Source organism: Macrobrachium rosenbergii, chromosome 56 (assembly GCF_040412425.1).
Source record: "Macrobrachium rosenbergii isolate ZJJX-2024 chromosome 56, ASM4041242v1, whole genome shotgun sequence".
In the NCBI taxonomy this organism is placed as follows: Eukaryota; Metazoa; Arthropoda; class Malacostraca; order Decapoda; family Palaemonidae; genus Macrobrachium; species Macrobrachium rosenbergii.
Genome location: NC_089796.1, coordinates 59,950,694 through 59,964,411, shown reverse-complemented (window position 1 = coordinate 59,964,411; position 13,718 = coordinate 59,950,694). Strand labels below are relative to the sequence as shown.

The window sequence follows — 13,718 nt, the reverse complement described above, 5'->3', positions numbered from 1 at the left end:
AACGCTCGTCAGCATTGCACGAAACCCTTTGTTCCACTGATGTATGCCTCCATATTCCTAACTCTTTCAATTCTTTTTATGAGATATGTATTGCACGAACGTATTATTTTAGGTGCTTCAACCTTTTCCCATTGATCAGCGTTCAACGTCAATTCTTCCCTTCCGTAATAGAGAGATGCAACACAATTCCTTTCATAAACAATATAATTCTCTTCCAAGTCCTTGTGCATGCCATGCCCCTTTTATTGGCATCCATCAACTGTAGTCCAAAATAACTATACAATACCCGCTTCCATTCTTCTATCATTCATACAAACACTCACTGATGCATCTTCTTATTTTCCACTTACTTTAAACTTTCTCTTCTTTGCAACTGTCACTAGTTTCTGCTGTTTCTCAACATCCTATTAACAAACTTGTACGTACATCTAACGTCATTGCTGTTATATATATATATATATATATATATATATATATATATATATATATATATATATATATATATATATATATATATATTAGAGATATATATATCACTCCATCATTACAAGTGTTACTCAAAATCTTGATTTTTTAACGTTTTAAAGTTTCAAAGTCCTATTTTACAGTTTTGCAAAGCAACAAAACTTACTATCATAATTAGATAAATAGGGTTCACTTGAGTGTGCTTTGGGTAAAATTTATTTAAAAATTATAACTTTGAAATTTTAAAATGCTTCTCCTGAAAAATCAAGATTTTGGAGTTACGATGTCTTGTAATGATGGAGCGATATATATATATATATATATATATATATATATATATATATATATATATATATATATATATATATATATATACATATACTATATATATATATACTACATATATACATACACACACACACTGTAAAGGTGCTTTCCTCTTTTTTTCAGTTATTGTTCCGCTGCAAAGAAAAGCAGAGTTCTTCCCCCGTATCAGGCACCCTCGTAACTCTCGTCAGTCTTCCTTTTCCCTAATTTACTGACTTCTTCCTCTCCTGCTAAACTCTGAATTATCTTCCTGATTCATTTAACTTTTCTCTCTCTAAGAAACATGTCTATCTTATCCACATTTCTAGTTTTCTTCGATCAGGGGCTTAAAACAAATTACTGCTTAAAAAACAATCAAGTGTTTTTGAATTACGTCACAGCGTATTCATGTACGATTTTATATTTTTAAAGGGAAATCGAACTGTACTGGTACGACTATATAAAATGCTGAGTCTTGGGATATCTAAAAATATGAACGAATAAATCAACTGAGATGGTAAATATGAGGACAGGAGAAATCTTAACATACCTCTCAGATGAATAAAAAAAAAAACGCGATTACAGTAAACACGATAAAAAGGAAAATCTAAATAAATGAAATAAAATCAACCCTGGGAGTAAAAAAGGGGAGAAAATAACATCCCATTAAGATTCCCTAGTGGGGATGATGTGAGGGGAAAATGCCCATGGCAAGAACTGGCACCCTTTGGCAGCTGAGGGTAGCTGGGCACATCACCAGTAAAGGTAGAGCAAGTGTGAGGGAAGGGAGATCGTGAGTTCGCAGCTCCAGGGGACATAACTATATAAGGTCAAAGGATTTTGTTTAAAATAAGGTAACTGGGGTACGAATATGGCACTACAAAATCTATGCCGTTCTGAGTGACGGAGAATAATGGTCGTGTTTCCGTCAAGTGGGTGAAATACACGTGGAAATTGTCGATATATAGTATTTAGGATCATCTGGTGATAATGCTCAGATGTGCAAACATACAGTATCTGATTTTTAGTGTGTAACTGGCGCCTGTTGTTAAAATATCCATGAATGTCGAATAAAAGTAATTTATATCTGACATCAAGCGAAAGATCCTACAAGATAAGCAAAGATTACAGAGCGTACAGATTCTGAAAAAAAAAAAAAAAACAATAGATTTATCGCAAAGGACAATTGTTTATTGGCTTAGTCCGAAAAAAGAAATAGCTAATGCTTAAGTACATTAGTAGTATCAAAAGTCAGTGTGTTAAACAGCGGGTGTATTTTTGAGTTCAAGTTAGTGTTGCGTGAACGAAAAGCTAGAATAAGAACGTTGTTAAGCAAAGCAATGCAAAGAGAGTAATTTCAAGGCTGTTGCTGAAAGTGAAGTGGTTTCTATATTAACAAGCGATAGTCCTTGAGGTCAGAGTATCTGCCGTAAATAGAATAACGAGACGAAGAACTTTTTATTAATTTAAAAACTGTTTCAAATCAAGCTGATCTGCAGAAATTTTTCTGTCCATCTGTGATCCTAGGAAGAACTTTCCAGAGGTTATTACTATTTTTTCCTAGAAAGTAACTGATGAACTGACTTAGTACCGAGCAAATACATAACAGATCAAACCAAACCAAATTTAAAATCGAGGAGATTACCTGTATCATAACTATGAAATGCAAAGACAAACTTTGACAAAGAAGTGAAAAATACGAGGCAACGGTTGCAAACTATTTACTGAAAAATGGAGGTTTTGCGTCCTGAACTGAGGACCAAATACACGAGAGACTTTTAAAACGGAGTTGAGAGGGAGTCAGTGGCCGTCGGCGAGGGAGATTCCTTTACCATTTTCTGTGATTAATAAACATATCAGGTAAGTTATCGCTTGAAATGCGTATTTTTTCCCCTCCAAGAGTTCTTGACTAATAATTACCCATATCAGGTTTTATGAGATACGAGTTCACACTCAGGATAATTCTTTGTTTCCATTTGATTTCAGTTTTCTCCAGAAGATTCATCACATGATAGTACAAGTGACTTGAACATTCCTTGCGGGTAACAAGTTTCTCAATCTTGTGGAAATCTCGCATTATTATTATTACAATAATTATGATTACGTTGATCAAATCCGTATTAGCTTTCTATGAGAATCGACAAAAGTTATGTAGTCTGGTTATATAATAAACTAGCTTAAAAAAAAGCTTCAATAAATAACTATAATCATTATCACCGCCAGTCAGGACGACTGCACATAGACTTCCATTACAGGCGAAGGAAGCTTTCACAATTTAACAACTCTCTCCGACATATTTGTGACATCTACTAATTACCCTCTTTACCTCTAAATGTCATCATACTATGACCTCTTGCTCAGAACTGGGTCAAACTCTATTAGAAAAAGAATTCTAAGCTGGTCAAAATTTAACCATAGTTTTCAAAAAAATTCATTTCGGGTTTGTGATTTAAACTGGTATTGTTATACCTGTTTTGATAATCAGGCATGTGATCAAAACGCTCTGAAACTGAAAGTATCTTAAAGCATAAGTATTTCCTGTATAACAGGAATTCAAAATTATGAGAGCTATGCCTTCGGACAATTAGATCTTCATATATTTAAAATGCTATTTTAAATATATGAACTTGCATAAAAGTGAACGATATGAAAGTTTTCAATATTAATTTTAAAATACTAAGTGTACTTGTTACATAAAAAGATTCTGAGTTGAATTATCATGTTTCAAAATGTTCTTTACCTGTTGATATCCAGAAAATGTTTTTATCAAAAGCTACGGCAGAACGGCTTTTGGAAAATGCCAGAGGATCACGAGGAAAATGTCAAGCTAACACAAAACACAGAAATGAATTTACATTCATAAAAAATGCGTACGTAGAAAACTTCCTACATGACTAATTTACAATACACACTGAAGGAAACGAAAATTGTATCCTAGTTTGCAATACTGATAATACTGAAGGAGCTTCGCATCATCAAGGAAATTCGATTCTTTTAATCATTTTACCAAGGAGTCACAATGACTACCTTCACAAAAGTAGTACCCAAGGAGTTTAGCCACTGTTACGTAATCAACATGCACGTCGGCAACTTAGGAATAGTTAGACGGCGAAGGCGAAACATGTAATGTGAACATTCACTGAACTGATCAATCTATTTATTGCATATGATCTTCATCAACGCCTGAAAAACTTGCAACTGTGCTAAAAGCATTATAAAAATGCCAAAGTTCTTGTGCGTCGTAAACCACACATGTGTAGCCGATTTGAACGTGACCCGCACACGCTTGCGAGCACACTATATATACAGTATATAATATATAAAGAAATCACAAAAATAAGCGCGTGATTTTGTTTATTAGCTGAAGCCACTGGGAAAGTTCTTTCCAGTGGTTTAGCTAATATATATATATATATATATATATATATATATAGTATATATATATATATATATATATATATATATATATATATATATATATATATATATATATATATATATATATGTAGTTTTCATAAAATACACTGACCTCCTGTATGCTTGTTTCTAGTACATCGAACGTAGACACCGATGAATGTGGTTCCCGTGGCCACGCAAAAATCGATATATTATATTTTTCGTAAATAATGTTACACTAGAAACGATGGTTTAGTTGTCTATTTATTATAAAACATCCTAACACTGTGATTTTTCCATTTACCTATTTATAATAATCAGAGCTGTTTTTTTAATAACACGAGCTACTGAAGAAAGGCTACACGATAAGAACAATACATTGAAGAAACAGTCCAATCCCGACATCCGTTCCTATTATCTCGAGAAAAACAATCATGAAACTTTCTTATAGTTATATATCAACATGCACTAACGTCCAGTTACCAAGAATATTCTAATGAGAAATCTGGCAAGCTAAGAATAAACATCCAAAATGAGTGAACCAATCTATTTCTTACTCACCGCTTCAGGATACTAAAGAAATTTGCAGACTTCTTGATTACTGCAACTACCTGCCAGAATAAAAAATTCAGGTAAACTTTTAAGACTCGTAATTCGTGGTAAATTTGCAAAATTTAAAAAAAGAAAATTACTCCTACAGCCTTTGAGTAATTTCCAAGGGGTTTTAAGTTCCGGAAGGGAAAAATAAATTAAAGTGAAAAAGGCCTCCGGCGTTAGCGAATCTCAGTTTAAGTAAACAAATCATGAAGTGTTTGATAACTTCTTGATTTATCAGGGAATCCGCTGTGGCAGGTCATTAAGCCAGTTGATGGCATTGGGAATTATCTAATAATTCTCTCAGTAGGAAATGGGAAATACAGAGCTCAATGAAACTAAATGTAATATATATATATATATATATATATATATATATATATATATATATATATATATATATATATATATATATATAATACAGAAACATGAGGACGTGTCTCACAGAAATATATGTTTCTGATTCACATCAGGACCGAACCCCGATGTGAGTCAGAAATTTCAATCTCTCTCTTCTCTCTCTCTTCTCTCCTCTTTCTCCTCTCTCTCTCTCTCTATATATATATATATATATATATATATATATATATATATATATATATATATATATATATATATATATACAGAATCTACTGGTCACTGTTTTACCAGATATGTATGCATTGTAATAGCTTGCCACCCCTCGAGAAGTTAAGAGAGGGCATTGTGGTTATTAGCATCATATATATATATACATATATATAGAGTATATATATATATATATATATATATATATATATATGCACTGTACACACAGTTACATATGTACACACACACACACACACATATATATATATATATATATATATATATATATATATATATATAGAGAGAGAGAGAGAGAGAGAGAGAGTGAGAGAGAGAGAGAGAGAGAGAGAAATCATGGTTATTTTGTCAATTTTTTCATGAAAAGGATAAATCATTTGAATTGAGTTTACTACTTTCTGGATTGAAGAAATATTGAAACTGATTAAAGGTTAATATGACGTAGGTTTGTTTGACCAAATTTATTCTAACGAGAACTATGGTTTCAGCATCAGCAATCACTATTGCTACTTCATTTTACTGTTAGTATTAGTAGTATGGATTAAGACGACCCCTATATAACTTAAAACAATATAAAAAATTATTGTAAGAAAAATGAATATATTTTATAAAATTAAAACTGTATGTAACTGGGTTTTATTTGTTTTATTTTTTTTATTTGCAACAACAAATCACAAGCCAAATAAAAAATAAATTAACTATACTGAATGACTGGTAATTCGAAATGTGAATCAAGTATTGCTCTTCCACTCACGAAAAATGCCATTACTTTTCCATATATATATATTTTTAATCAAATATGCTAAAACCCCAATACCCACTCCCGAGGGATTGTGAATATCTTTTTGAATCGCATTACGAAGTTCTTGATAGGAACAGCTGATATTTTGGTCAATTAACAACATTCCTTGTACCCGTTCCACTTCTCCTTAGTGGCAAAAAAGGAATTCTCTGGTTGACCTCAGTTTGTTGAGTATGATGATACCAAGTTCATGAAAGTGAGAAGTTACGACAAAACTGCCTCGTAAATATGTAAAATTATAAGGATCAAGTTTAGGTAAAATTAAAAAAGTTCTACGCCTGCAAAAGTAAAATTGTTTCTGTTTGTTATATATACTACCAGAAAAAAGTGCGACCGAAAAAGTTCTTATAGGCCTAAGACTGAAGTACATGGTGCTAATGGCAAAAGACATTCTATTGTCTACATAGCTGTCTGGCGCTAACCTTGATTTTTATCTTGTACGGTTCAACTCGAGTACACCTGTAACACCTGGGTGCTCTTTATCGCCAAGTGGACCAATTAAGGTAAATTACTATATTTATTGATTTGTAATTATCAGATGTATTCACAGCTCACGTAAAATTTAAAATCTCACGGCTTAAGGATAGATAAAGTTGCGTTAGTTATTGCAAAAACCTACAAAAATCATTAACGCAAAGAAAACAAGCAAAGACACTGATGCGGCGATGGTTGGTTGCTAACAGGCAAAACATATTGTGGTAATTACGACAAAAACAAAAACATACCGGGAAGTGTTGCCTGGTGTTAATCTAATACAAACGCCCCGATGGCTCAAACGAAATCTTTTGATGCTAATTATGAATACAAAACTAAAAAAGTATGGGCTGCTAAAACTTCTGTGGACTTATTGACGATGTCAACGTTAACACGCAGACTGCAAATTGTGCCTCTGTACGTGACACAATGTTCTAAGTAATTCACAAATGGGGAAAATATTCTTCAACAAAATGACGTAAGCGGTCACTAACTAAACATCATGAAAATCTTTAATAAAATATAACACACTGAATTATGTGCCTAGCGTTTAGTCAGCTGCAGTGGGTTGCAGCCTGGACGAAGAAAGGGCATAAGAGCATAAGAGTACCAACCTCATCCCAAAAGTATTGCGCAGAACCGGAGAGTTAACATCTTTTGGAGCTAACCCTCTAAGTGTGCAGCACTGCCTGACATCCGCAAGGCGAGCCAGCTGCAAATTGGTACCATCGTTTACGGGGGGTCAAGAAAAGAAAAAACCGGCGTATGGGATATATATATATATATATATATATATATATGTATATATATATATATATATATATATATATATATATATATATATATATATCATATCATATCAAACCCGACTAAACAGTTAAATGAATCGCAAAAAATATCCATATGTCATTTATCACTGGAAACGCAATTTATCATAGCTTCAGTACTAAATTTTTACATCTCTTATCCTTTATTGATGAAGAATATTTTTCTAATGCGAAAGCACAGATGCGTTCATTTAGGGCCCCCAAAAAAAAAAAAAAAACCTTTGACAATTCATTTTCATTATTTTATTTTATTAAAGCTATTTGCTGTAAAGTGCACAGTCTGTAACTTCAAAACATCCATGAATCATCATCCCAGTTAAGAAAATACTTCTTATATAAGCTATTTCAAAGAAAATGTCGCTACATGAGTTCACACAACAAAAACATATCATAAAAAGTACTGTTTCTTTTTCATAACTTTATACTGCAATTTGGAGCTGACGTAAATGGCATTAAAATATATACAGTTTAAAACTGGAATGCTAAGTTACCACAATTATACACTGTGAAAAAGATACATGTCCAGTACTTTATTTCGGGGAAATAACTACTTCATTCATGTATACAGTTGTCACTTTTTGCCTTATGTCCACGCGTCATTTTGACCTTTTATTATTGCTATTTTGCTATTTCAAGCATATTGCGATAAAATACAATTGCGCAGCTTTAAAATGACACTGGAACTATTGTTCTAACAAGAATACTAACTTTACAGAAGCATACACTTTATATTATATATATATATATATATATATATATATATATATATATATTATATTATATATATATATATTATATATATATATATATATATATTATATATATATATATTATTATATATATATATATACTTATGAATACACATGAGTCAATATTTCTAATTTTCAAAATCTCTTCTAATCTTCAAGACATTTAATTCTCATGGAAAAGATGATTTGTGAATGTTATCTCTTTTCACTCTTATTCAGATTCTTTTTATTATCTTTACCTCCTGATTTTACTGTGCTCAGCGCCATTTTGGAAAGTAGTTCTACTGTAGGAATAGCGTAGCCCTAATGACTGCAAAGAATAAATGTCACAACAATGGGTCTCATCTTTCCTTTCAGAGCTTTAGCCTTACTCATGAGAAGAGATTCAGAAGATTAGAGTAGTGTTGTGTTAAAATAGTGGAAGCCACATTTGCATCAACAAGTAAGACTGGGACCGAAAAGTAATATCTTTATATATATGTGTGTATATATATACTGTATATTTGCATGTACACACATATATTACATACACATTTATATATAGTATAATATATATATATATATATATATATATATATATATATATATATATATATATATATATATATATATATATATATATATATATATATATATATATAAACATACATATATTCAATTCAGAAGGTGTCATTACTGAGGAAGTATTTCAAGACCAATCACTAGAGAGAGAGAGAGAGAGAGAGAGAGAGAGAGAGAGAGAGAGAGAGAGAGAGAGAGAGAGAGAGAGAGAAACACGGTATTTCCGGTTTTCTCGGGAACCGATGCATTCCGTTATATATATCTAGGAAAAGGACATCTGCACCGCTACTATTGGCATACCAAAAGTGCCGCACCTCTCGTAATTAACAGTGATATATTGTATTAATTTATATCTTAAAATATTCGTATATTAGTAGTCCACTGCTCATGAACTAAAAATAAGTCAAAAGATGTGAAACCTTTCTTTTTAAAAACTTAGGGTAAATACTTCATACTAAAAATGTACTATCAAGTGTTTGGTAATTCAGTGATATTTCTGATAAGTAAAAATCCTAATATTCATATTTTGGATTTATTCACATAACACCTTTTTCTTGTTCTCAGCTTACTCCCTAGTTGGGGTGGCTGTTCTTGATGAGCCTTTTTCAGGTATTTCTAACACTAACTGAAAGCTCATCTCATAATTTGTTTTAGTAGATCTTCAACGGAGAGCTACCCTTACTCCAACCCTCCCCTACTTATCCGAACTTTAGCTGCTGCATGTACTGCCCATCAGCAGCAAGTGTCTCCCTACACGCTGTGTCATTTACTTCTGTCTTGCCTCTCACACACAGACACACACACACACACACACACACACTTGCTCTCTGGACAGTTAGACTCGTTCGTACCAAAAATTCTTTCACTTCAACTAACAATAAATAAATATCCTCTCTCCTCCAAATATTTCGCCCACATTTTTTCCCACGCATCTAAACCCTTATCAAAACACTTTGACTTTTCTTTTCTCCTATGCTAAACTTACTTCTATGTATCTATACCCTTTTCACTCTCACTTTTTTCTACATGTCTAAACTACATATACTATTCACATTTTTACACTACATATACTACAATGTGAACTTCAACCTTTTTCTCTCATTTGCATTCAACATTCTCACACAATCATACCGTCTTACATTTTCAACATTCGCATCCATAATTCTCTTCCTGGTTTTTCGCAAGTGCCTGCTAACTTCCTTGCATCACTTATTCACTGACTTATCTCTTCTCTCATCCTGTCATTATGATTTACATTTACCCCTGAAATCCCGTGTGAATTAATTGCTGTCATTCTTCCACCATCCACGTTAACATTCAGTGCCCCATTTTCAAAAATTCCAATTGCCAATGTAACCTTATTCCTACTTACATATGATATCATCTTACTCTCTTACGGACATTTTCAAAAGCTTGCACTAGTTTCACCAGTTTTCTCTTTGATATCCACAATCATTACATTATCATCTGCAATAAATCAACCATTCCACACTCCTTACATTTACATCTACACCTTATGGCCTATTCCCTGACTTCTCATGTCACTCCACCCATTAAGACACTAAATAACCTGGACGACAAAACACACCTTTACCTCAGACCTCCTATCACACCGAAATAGTCACCCTCACATCTATATATTCCAGCTTGCTGTATTTTCATCAAAAACACTCTTAATTGCTCTTGATTAATTACCTCCTACGCCTTACGTTCTCAGCATCCTCCAGATATAGTTACTTACGTTCTCAGCATCCTTCAGATATAGCTACTTGCGTTCTCAGCATCCTCCAGATATAGTTACTTACGTTCTCAGCATCCTCCAGATATAGCTACTTACGTTCTCAGCATCCTTCAGATATAGTTACTTACGTTCTCAGCATCCTTCAGATATAGCTACTTACGTTCTCAGCATCCTCCAGATATAGCTACTCACGTTCTCAGAATTCTCCAGATATGGCTACTTATGTTCTCAGCATCCTCCAGATATAGCTACTTACGTTCTCAGCATCTTCCAGATATAGTTACTTACGTTCTCAGCATCCTCCAGATATAGCTACTTACGTTCTCAGCATCCTCCAGATATAGCTACTTATGTTCTCAGCATCCTCCAGATATAGTTACTTACGTTCTCAGCATCCTCCAGATATAGCCATACCCACAGTTCCACATCCTCCAGATATAGTTACTACGTCTTTAAGCATCTTCCAGATATAGTTACTATGTGTTCTCAGCATCCTCCAGATATAGCTACTATGCAGCCTCAGCATCCTCCAGATATAGCTACTTATGTTCTCAGCATCCTCCAGATATAGTTACTTACGTTCTCAGCATCCTCCAGATAGCTACTTACGTTCTCAGCATCCTCCAGATATAGTTCCTTACAGCATCCTCCACATATAGCTACTTACGTTCTCAGAATGCTCCAGATATGGCTACTTACGTTCTCAGCATCCTCCAGATATAGTTACTTACGTTCTCAGCATCCACCAGATATAGTTACTTACGTTCTCGGCATCATTCAGATATAGCTACTTAAGTTCTCAGCATCCTCCAGACATAGTTACTTAAGTTCTCAGCATATTCCAGATATAGTTACTTACGTTCTCAGCATTCTCTAGATATGGCTACTTACGTTCTCAGCATCCTCCAGATATGGCTACACTATGTTCTCAGCATCCTCCAGATATAGCTACTTATTGCTCCTGCATTCTCCAGATATGGTTACTTACGTCTGCAGTATCCCCAGACATAGCTACTTTATGCTCCTCAGCATCCTTAAATATAGCTACTTATGTTCTCAGCATCCTCCAGATATAGCTACTATTGCTTCTCAGTATCCTCAACAGACAGATATCACATGTTCTCCATCCTCCAGATATAGCTACTTTATGTTCTCAACATCCTCCAGATATAGTTACTATTGCCCTCAGCATCCTCCAGATATAGCTACTTATGTTCTCAACATCCCAGATATAGCTACTCATTGCTCAGCATCCCAGATATAGTTACTTTATGTTCTACATCTTCTCCAGATATAGTTACTTATTGCTTCAGTATCCTCCAGATATAGCTACTTACGTTCTCAGCATCCTCCAGATATAGCTACTTATGTTCTCAGCATCCTCCAGATATAGTTACTTACGTTCTCAGCATCCTCCAGATATAGCTACTTACGTTCTCAGCATCCTCCAGATATAGTTACTTACAGCATCTTCCAGGGATATAGCTACTTATTGTCTCTCAGAATGCTCCAGATATGGCTACTTCGTTCTCAGCATCATCCTCCAGATATAGCTACTTATTGTTCCTGCATCCTTCAGATATAGTTACTTTACATTCTCAGCATCCTAGATATAGCTACTACTTCTCAGCATCTCCAGATATAGCTACTCACTCTCAGAATTCTCCAGATATGGCTACTTATGTTCTCAGCATCCTCCAGATATAGCTACTATGTCTCAGCATTCTCCAGATACATACTTACGTTCCTAGTATCCTCCAGAGAGAAGCATTTTGTTATGTTCTCAGCATCCTCTAAATATAGCTACTACGTTCTCAGCATCCTCCAGATATAGCTACTTACGTTCTCAGTATCCTCAACAGATAGATACTTACGTTCTCAGCATCCTCCAGATATAGCTACTTATGTTCTCAACATCCTCCAGATATAGTTACTTACGTTCTCAGCATCCTCCAGATATAGCTACTATGTTCTCAACATCCTCCAGATATATTACCTACGTCTCCTCAGACATCCTCCAGATATAGTTATTTACTGTCTCAAGCATCTTCCAGATATAGTTACTTATTGTTCTCAGCATCCTCCAGATATAGCTACTTCACGTTCTCAGCATCCTCCAGATATATATACTATGTTCTTGTAGCATCCTCCAGATATAGTTACTTTACGTTCTTCAGCATCCTCCAGATATAGCTACTTACGCTCTCAGCATCCTCCAGATATAGTTACTCTTTACATCTTCCATGCAGAGCTACTTCACGTTCTCAGAATGTCCAGATATGGCATACTACGTTCTCAGCATCCTCCAGATATAGCTACTTCACGCTCTCAGCATCCTTCAGATATAGTTACTTTACATTCTCAGCATCCTTCAGATATAGCTACTATTGCCCTCAGCATCCTCCATAGCTACTCACGTTCTCAGGAATCTCCAGATATGGCTACTTTATGTTCTCAGCATCCTCCAGATATAGCTACATTGCCCTCTCAGCATCTTCCAGATATAGTTATTTACGTTTCAGCATCCTCCAGATATAGCTACTTCACGTCTCAGCATCCTCCAGATATTAGCTACTATGTTCCTCACAACATCTCCAGATATAGTTATTGTCCCTGCATCCCCTGAGGGATATAGCTACCTAATGCGCTCAGCATCCTCCAGATATAGTTACTTACGTTCTAAAGCATCTTCCAGATATAGTTATTCATGCTCTCAGCATCTCCAGACATAGCTACTATTGCCCCCAGCATCCTCCAGATATAGCTACTTATGTTCTCAGCATCCCAGATATAGTTACTTTGATGGCGCCTCAGCATCCTCCAGATCTAGCTACTTATTGCCCAAAGCATCCTCCCAGATATAGTTCTCAGCATCCCTCCACATATAGCTACTTTACGGCTCCCTCTGAATGCTCCAGATATGGCTACTTACGTTCCCCAGCATCCTCCAGATATAGTTACTTACGTCTCTCAGCATCCAATTGGGATATAGTTACTTACGTCCTCGGCATCATTCAGATATAGCTACTTATGTTCTCAGCATCCTCCAGACATAGTTACTTAAGTTCTCAGCATATTCCAGATATAGTTACTATTGCTCAGCATTCTCTTATGATACGGCTACTTATTCCTGCATCCTCCAGACATGGCTACTATGTTCCTGTGCATCCTCCAGATATAGCTACCTTACGTTCTCAGCATTCTCCAGATATGGTTAT

General features: G+C 34.6%; 2 protein-coding genes across 3 annotated transcripts in view; one reads left to right on the top strand and one right to left on the bottom strand.

Annotated features, from left to right (window-relative positions):
* The window catches only part of LOC136836675 (ankyrin-3-like), a 264,679-nt gene that overhangs the window by 111,287 nt on the left and 139,674 nt on the right, over nt 1-13,718 (bottom strand). Inside the window, exon 8 of the mRNA XM_067101149.1 lies at nt 4,729-4,778. The gene's annotated coding sequence lies outside the window, so the exon portion shown is untranslated. The remainder of the gene's footprint in view (nt 1-4,728; nt 4,779-13,718) is intronic.
* The window catches only part of LOC136836679 (ras-related and estrogen-regulated growth inhibitor), a 137,912-nt gene continuing 125,720 nt past the window's right edge, over nt 1,527-13,718 (top strand). Inside the window, exons 1-2 of one of the 2 annotated variants that reach the window (XM_067101155.1) lie at nt 1,530-1,625; nt 2,299-2,631. The gene's annotated coding sequence lies outside the window, so the exon portion shown is untranslated. Of the gene's footprint in view, nt 2,632-13,718 lie in introns of both variants that reach the window. The other variant, XM_067101153.1, reaches the window with a different exon arrangement.